The sequence below is a fragment of the Apis dorsata genome, unplaced genomic scaffold (genome assembly GCF_000469605.1).
Source record: "Apis dorsata unplaced genomic scaffold, Apis dorsata 1.3 scaffold_311, whole genome shotgun sequence".
Taxonomy (NCBI): domain Eukaryota; kingdom Metazoa; phylum Arthropoda; class Insecta; order Hymenoptera; family Apidae; genus Apis; species Apis dorsata.
Genome location: NW_006263583.1, coordinates 114,098 through 121,412, shown reverse-complemented (window position 1 = coordinate 121,412; position 7,315 = coordinate 114,098). Strand labels below are relative to the sequence as shown.

The following is a 7,315-nucleotide window of genomic DNA, read 5'->3' as shown; positions in this document are numbered from 1 at the left end:
TCTTTGTCAAATAATTGCGATCTTCTTGTATGAGGAAGGATGAAGGAAAATTAATTAATTAACCCTTTATAACGAATGTCGTCATATCACAGTTACAATTAAATTAAATTAAATTCTAATGTATATATATAAATTAATAATAAAAAAATATAAGTTTATTAATAATTAATAAAATATAAAAAAATAAAAAAATTAATAAAACAATTTAATAAAAATATATATTAATAAAAAAATATACATTATGTTTTATGAAAATTTTATTAATAAATTGAAAGAATTGAAAGTACATAAAAATTAAATACTGTATATATATATATATTATTTCTAATATTTAGCATTTTAATTTATAATATCGTTTCATATAGAAAGTATCCATGATTTGTCAGAAATCAGAATCGAAAAAATATTCATCCATAAAGGATTAAAATTAACATATTGTTTTCGAAAAATTACTTTTAAATAAATTTATTATTATACATATAATATTATTGACCAAAAATTAATGCATTTTTAGTTAATTTTTATTTTCCTATGTGATGATTTATAAATTGGAAACCATTCTCTTAAATGTTTTCATTTCTCAATTTAATTTTTAGAATTTTCAGATAAAGAACACAGAAAGTTTAAATTCCATTGACATCAAAATTCTAAATCCAAGAAGGAAAAAACAAACATAAATAAATAATAGATCTTTTTAAATATTTTCATATTAATTTCATTTACAAATGACAAATTCGAAATTTGAAGTTTTATTAACACCAAATTTTTAAAGAAACGATAAGATTATGTATAAATTTATGTATTTTTCTTAAATATAATTACATATCTTCTTGAATTTTTGAATGAAAACTCAAGTTTTATTGATATTGAATTTTTAAATCCAAAAAAAAAAAAAACAAAATGGTAAACTTTAATCTGTATCTAGGTAAATATATTTTATATTTCCAATTTGGATATTTATAATTTTTATTCAATCATTATATGTATTTTTATTATACATTATATCATTATAATAATTATTTTAAATTATAATAACCATATATATAATAACTGATTAAAAAATATTGACAAATAGAATTAAATAAAAAAAAATAAAAATTGTCATTAAAAATTATTTTCTAATTCTTTAAATAAATTATTTCATTTTTCAATTTTAAAAAATTCAAATTGATTTTTTTCCTCTAATCATAAATCTCGTAAGAAGATAAAAAAAAATACTCTATAGAATTATTTCTTATTATATATAGAAATATTTTTTATTTAATAAACAGAGCATTAAATAAATATAAAACAAAATATTGTATCATAACATGGGATTCACAAACATAAAAAGAAAAAAATAAAATTCAAAATTCTACATTATTTTTAATAAATATTTTTTATTGTTTCCTTACTTCATTTATCATAATAATTGAATCATAATCAATTTACAAGAATCAATTCCATTTTTGAAAAAATTCTAATTTTAATAGATAAAATCAAAATACATAAAATATATTGGAACTTAAAATTTCAAATATTTAATTTTATATAGATGATTATTTCACATGTTGTTTAATTATTAATTACATTTACAATATTAATTATAACAAGATACAATATTATATTTTACATATTATTACATTTTTATATATTAAATCTATATCGATTAAGTATTTTTTATTCATCCACTAAGTCTTTGAAGTCTTGAACCCTTTCTTACATAGTCTTAGAACAAAAGACTATATTTAATTCTTCTTTCACAAGATTCGCAATTCTTTCACATAAAATTCACGCTACATTGATTAAAATTACAAGAATAGCTTCGCAAAGATAAAGAATTGACGTGGATGTCTGAAACAACGAGTAGTTATCGCAAATTTGTTGACTATATACAGTTGGCCATTTTTTCTTTGCTCATATATCACATCCAAGTCTTTGAACTTTTTCTTCTATGAATAATAAATGAGTAATAATCCCTCTTGGAAAGGAGAATTGATAACAGTCGCTGAAACGGTGAATCAGAAACGATTGTGCCTCGTTTGTTTGCCACCGAAATGGCGGATATTCAAGGCCTCGAACTATTTTATAAATGAGAAACGGATAATAGGGGTCTGTAGTCCATTAAGTCCACAGAATGGAAGATTAACGATGACCAGTAGACTTGAATGACACTGGCTAAATGACATCATTTATCCAATGCTTTCCTGTCACTTGGTACACACGATTATATAATAACGTGTGTGTCCAGAAAAAATCAATTTTGTCCAACCTAAAATTCTATTTCAGTCAGACTGATAATAAATTATTTTTAATTATAATAATTGAATTGAAAAGTATTGAAAAATGAAAAGAAAAGAAATAAAAAATTGAATAATTTTTTTTTTAATTTAATTGTCTTATATATATCATTTTTTTTATTTTCTTAATTCAATTAATCACTACGTTAATTATAATTGTTTAATACATTAAATCACTTCAAGAATCATTGATTAAACTTTGTTATCTTAACTTTCGAAATATTTTTTTGTCTTAATTTTTCTCCATATAAAATATTGTAATAAATTGGTAAAAACCAATTAAAATGCCAATTAAAATGAATCTAAAATCTCAGATACAAACTCGATCGATTTATTATTGATTAAATAAAGATAAATTTATATCGTTACAATATTCTCGTAAATTATTCATATGTATTATTATTAATTCAGATTTCAAGTCACAAAAATATAAAAAATTTTTGAAATCCGAGAGATCAAAATATTTCTCGAAAAACTTATTATAATAATTCCATCAAATACAGGAAATTTTCATTCGATATGGACGAAAAAATTCAATTTTATCACATTGAAACGAAAGATCATTTATATCGCGCGCCCACGAAATAAATATGGCGACACGGCCAACCACGTATTAGATTAATTTTTCACCGATGCAACCGCTAATTGGCCAACCACGTGTCGAGGTTTTCGTTATTCGATTAGCAGAATTTCCTGGTGGAAAAATTACCGCCAGTCTTTTTGTCAGGCCTGTCCGTACGTCTCTTTCGGGTCAAGTCCGAATTAATTCGCAATTAATGGCCGACCGTTCCTAATCTGCCATGCTTAAACTCGCGTTACGACGAGCTACGTGGAATTTTAACGCGATCTGCAACGCAGATCTGACGTCTGTCGTCGAAAACGTCGTTTCTCTCCAAGAATATTGTTCACTACAAGGCAAGTGTCGTCTGGATAAAAGATATGGAATATTTGTAAATATCGGAATTTGTATCATGATAATGTTTAATTTAAAAAATTGATCTAATCAATATTTTTCTTCTAAAATATTACAATCAGGAATTAAAATAATTTCAAAAGTAATTGTATATAATTCTGATCTGATTTTAATTGAACTTTCATTCTGAATATTGTAATTCATGCATAAAATTATTAAATTCTTTCACTTGTTTGCTATCTTATATCTATATCTATAAACATGTAAATAATATAATATATAATTTCATCCAATCTTTTTTCTTACATCTTAATCAAAGCTAATGCAACCTAACCTAATCTTAATTTCGAATAATATTTATAATTATTTACTATAATATATATATATATTAGATTATTAAAATCTTTTATATTTCTGTTACAAATTTATATAATTATTTCAATTTTTTCGTAATTTAATTTTAACATTTCCAAACGTATAAATAACACTTGATCTAATTTCACTTTCTTTACATCTTAATCTTTCACACAAATTACCTATCTTCATAATCGAAAAAAAAAACTTCAACAAAACCGAAAAACATCCATACCTGTTTCGAGAATCACACTTCACGAAATTCTTTTTAACACGGTTCACTTCTTACGATATGATCATGAGATAAAAAGCGTCAGGAAAGAGGGTCAGTGGCGTGGTCGCGAAATGGAAGCCGGTTGGATCGTAACGAGAAAACCGGAGGGATGGAAAAAGTTGGCGGAGAATCACGTTTAAACCGGCTCGAGAATCTAGAAGAGAGACTCAGTTTGCCTCCGGAAATTCCGCTCCTTTCCTTTTGTTAGCTCCCTGTAACCCAGTGGGTTTCCAAGCCTCTCGAACCGATGGACTCTCGTTATAGTCATGATTTTACGTTTGAAAATGCGCGCGTTATCGTACTGCGATAGATGTTGGCATGTTACTGAAAAAAAGAGAAGTTTTCTTATTTTGTCTCTTCATTCGAGTTATTCTTATTGTCTATGTTTATTATTTTGTTTTTTTTTAAAGAGATAATTAAACAGATAATAATAATTTTTTAGTGGTTTTAATGGAAAAATAGAGAAATGAATATTGTTTAATAATTTTATTTTAAAAGTTAATAAAGTAAACAAAAATAAATAGTTACAGAAAAAAAGTTAAATTAATTCTTGATTATAGCGAATAATATTTTTCAATATATTTCCAAATTTTAAACTTAGACAAACAAAAAATTATTGTGAATCTTTTTTAGGTTATATTGATACTTTATTAGAAAATATATATTAAAGATTACTATATGTAAGTATTAAGAATATAAAAAATTTTATTTGTATTTGGAATATATTATTTACATATATATATTACATATATATTATTTACATAAATTATGAATATAATTGTTTTAAAATTATTACAGATAAAATATTTAAAAATAAGTTAAAATAAAATTATAAAAGAAATAATTCCAAACTTATATAGTTTATTAAAATTAATATATATTTAATTGAAAAGCTCAGTGAAAAAAATGTATTCTCTACATATAAAGGAAATGATACATAGAATTCGAATTCATGTAGAGAAAAATTAAAAAAATATTATCTGATAGTAATTTAATTTATTCATGGTCCTCTTAATTTAAAATTTTTTTCATTTAAAAAAAATTTCTATTCCAAATTTTATCACTTATTACACAATACAATTATTACAATTATTATGATTTTTTTTATTAAAATAACTTTTAATAAAAAAGTTTATTTCTTCTTATTTCCACTAAAATTTATAACTATTTGTCAATTTTCTCTATTATTTTTACTTAAACCAAATAGATAATTTCTATTCATTTAAAACATTATTTAAAATAACATTTTTTCATATAAATCTTTAACAATACGTAATATTAATATATTTTTAATTTTTTTCAATAAAAAATTAATAATCCAAAATTTTATATTTAACATTATATTAATAACAATAACATAACATCAGTTTCTTCAAACTTAAAGTTAATTAATTTATATTATTGAATCAGAGATTACAATCAATTAATGAATCAACAAGATATTTACAAATAACTTTATAAATTGTAATATACTTCAAATTATTTATCTTTTTCTTTTTGTTTTCTGTAACTATAATAGATAATGACGTTAAAATTTCAAATAGGAAAGATCACGTAGACCATTCTATATATAATAATGCATTTATATTCAGTCCAACATCTAATGACAAAAATAACATTACTAATCGCTATTTCGAACAAGGCTAACAATAGTCGAAGAAATCACCCAGAAAAAACATCAACAGACCCGACTATGTTTCGTGTAATGCATTCGAATGCCGTCTCGCCGTTTTTCTTTCCTCTCGTAACACTTCCAAGGTTTTCTCACGAATCGTTCACCTTTCTCCTTTTCTTCCGCTTCTGCAGAAACGCGTGCACGCGAGTGCACGTTGCAATACAGTTGAACATCCTCGTTGGTTCACTGTGCACGTAGTTCTTGCATCATAACTGTGAAACGCTTTTACACGTTTACCATTTGCGTAAAATTTTCATCTTTTCATAATTCTATAGTTCGTGGCTATGCGACATCTGTTATTGAATGTTCAAATTTGATTACTTTATAAGCGAATACAATTTCTAGTGTAAACTCCATGTCGCTAGTATTATATAGATTTCTTCCGGATTTTTAGATATTGCAAATAATTTATGGTTATGTATGTAGATTTTGAAAATATTAAAAGATTTATTCAAGAATTGATTTTAATAATTTTGAACATTTTTAAGCATTTTTAATAAAATATAAAAAGAAGAAAATAAAAAATTTGAAATAAGAAATTTAATAAATTTGATAATACTAGTGTTAATTAATTAATTATGATCAATTAATTTTCTTATTATTAATTTTGTAATTGTATTATAAATTAATATTTTGAAAAAGGAATTCAAATTTAACATATAATATATGTTATTTATGTTTTTTTTTTTCATTTTTTGTTCATGTTGTCATTTGTTGTTGTTTCATGTTTTTTTTTCTATATTATTATTAATTTTTATTCTTAATAATTCTTTATAATTTTTAATATTTCTTATTTTTCAAATATTATTATCATTATTAAACAATTTTTTTTTTAGTAAAAATATAAATAACATAATAAAATATATGAAATTAAAAATATAATAGTTATTAAAATAAATAATATTTATTATAATACTTATTAAAATAATTTATATAGTTTTTAAAAATATTTTTTATGAAGAAAAAAAATAGAATACATGCCAAGTTAAAAACTTTATTTTCAATCTAATAATAAAATAATAAAATAAATAAAATATTGAAATATACATGACGTATATGTGAGTTCAAGTTGCTAGTAGAAATCTAAAAAAATTAATAATAAAATAAATTTATAAATCTGATAAAAAAGAGTCACAAACTTTAAAAGTTGTTTCACTTCTAAATTTAAAATATTGTAGCTGAAAAATATACATATCCATTATTTTTTGCCATTTTACGAACTTTATTCAAAAAATTATCTTCAATCATAATCATAACTTAGCATTTGTATATTTAAATTATAATATCCAAAAAGCAAAAAATAAAAAGAAAAATGAAAATTAATAGTAATTGAGGAACTTATAGATTTCCATTTTTATATTTAAAAAAATTTTTTTTTTATATAATAATTAACAGTTATTGAATCGAAATCGTTATTCAATTTCTGATAAATTTTTAAAGATTTTTTTGGACTTATTGATTGGCAATACCAAAAAATGATTATTTGTTCTTAACAATAAAACAAATAATTTCTTGATTATTATTTTATTATTTTATTTTATTAATTTAATTATTTATAATTAATATATATTTATTATTAATTAATTTATAATTATTTATTAATTTAATTATTATATTATTAGATATAAGAGAAATCTTATATATATTACATATATGTCAATTTTATAATAATTATAAAACAGATTAATAAAAAACAATTAAATATCAATAAACAATTAAATATTGTAAATCGTTTGTTTTTTATCTAATTTATATCTAATTTATTTTAATAGAACTTATTTTTAAATATATTATATATATTAGTTCAAAGATAATGGACT

At 21.7% G+C, this 7,315-nt stretch overlaps 1 long non-coding RNA gene across 1 annotated transcript in view; it reads right to left on the bottom strand.

The window, feature by feature from the left end:
* Window positions 1-3,585: 3,585 nt before the first annotated feature.
* LOC116185874 overlaps window positions 3,586-7,315 on the bottom strand; it is a 25,728-nt gene continuing 21,998 nt past the window's right edge. The window contains exon 2 of the long non-coding RNA XR_004150773.1: window positions 3,586-4,144. This is a non-coding gene — a long non-coding RNA (uncharacterized LOC116185874). The remainder of the gene's footprint in view (window positions 4,145-7,315) is intronic.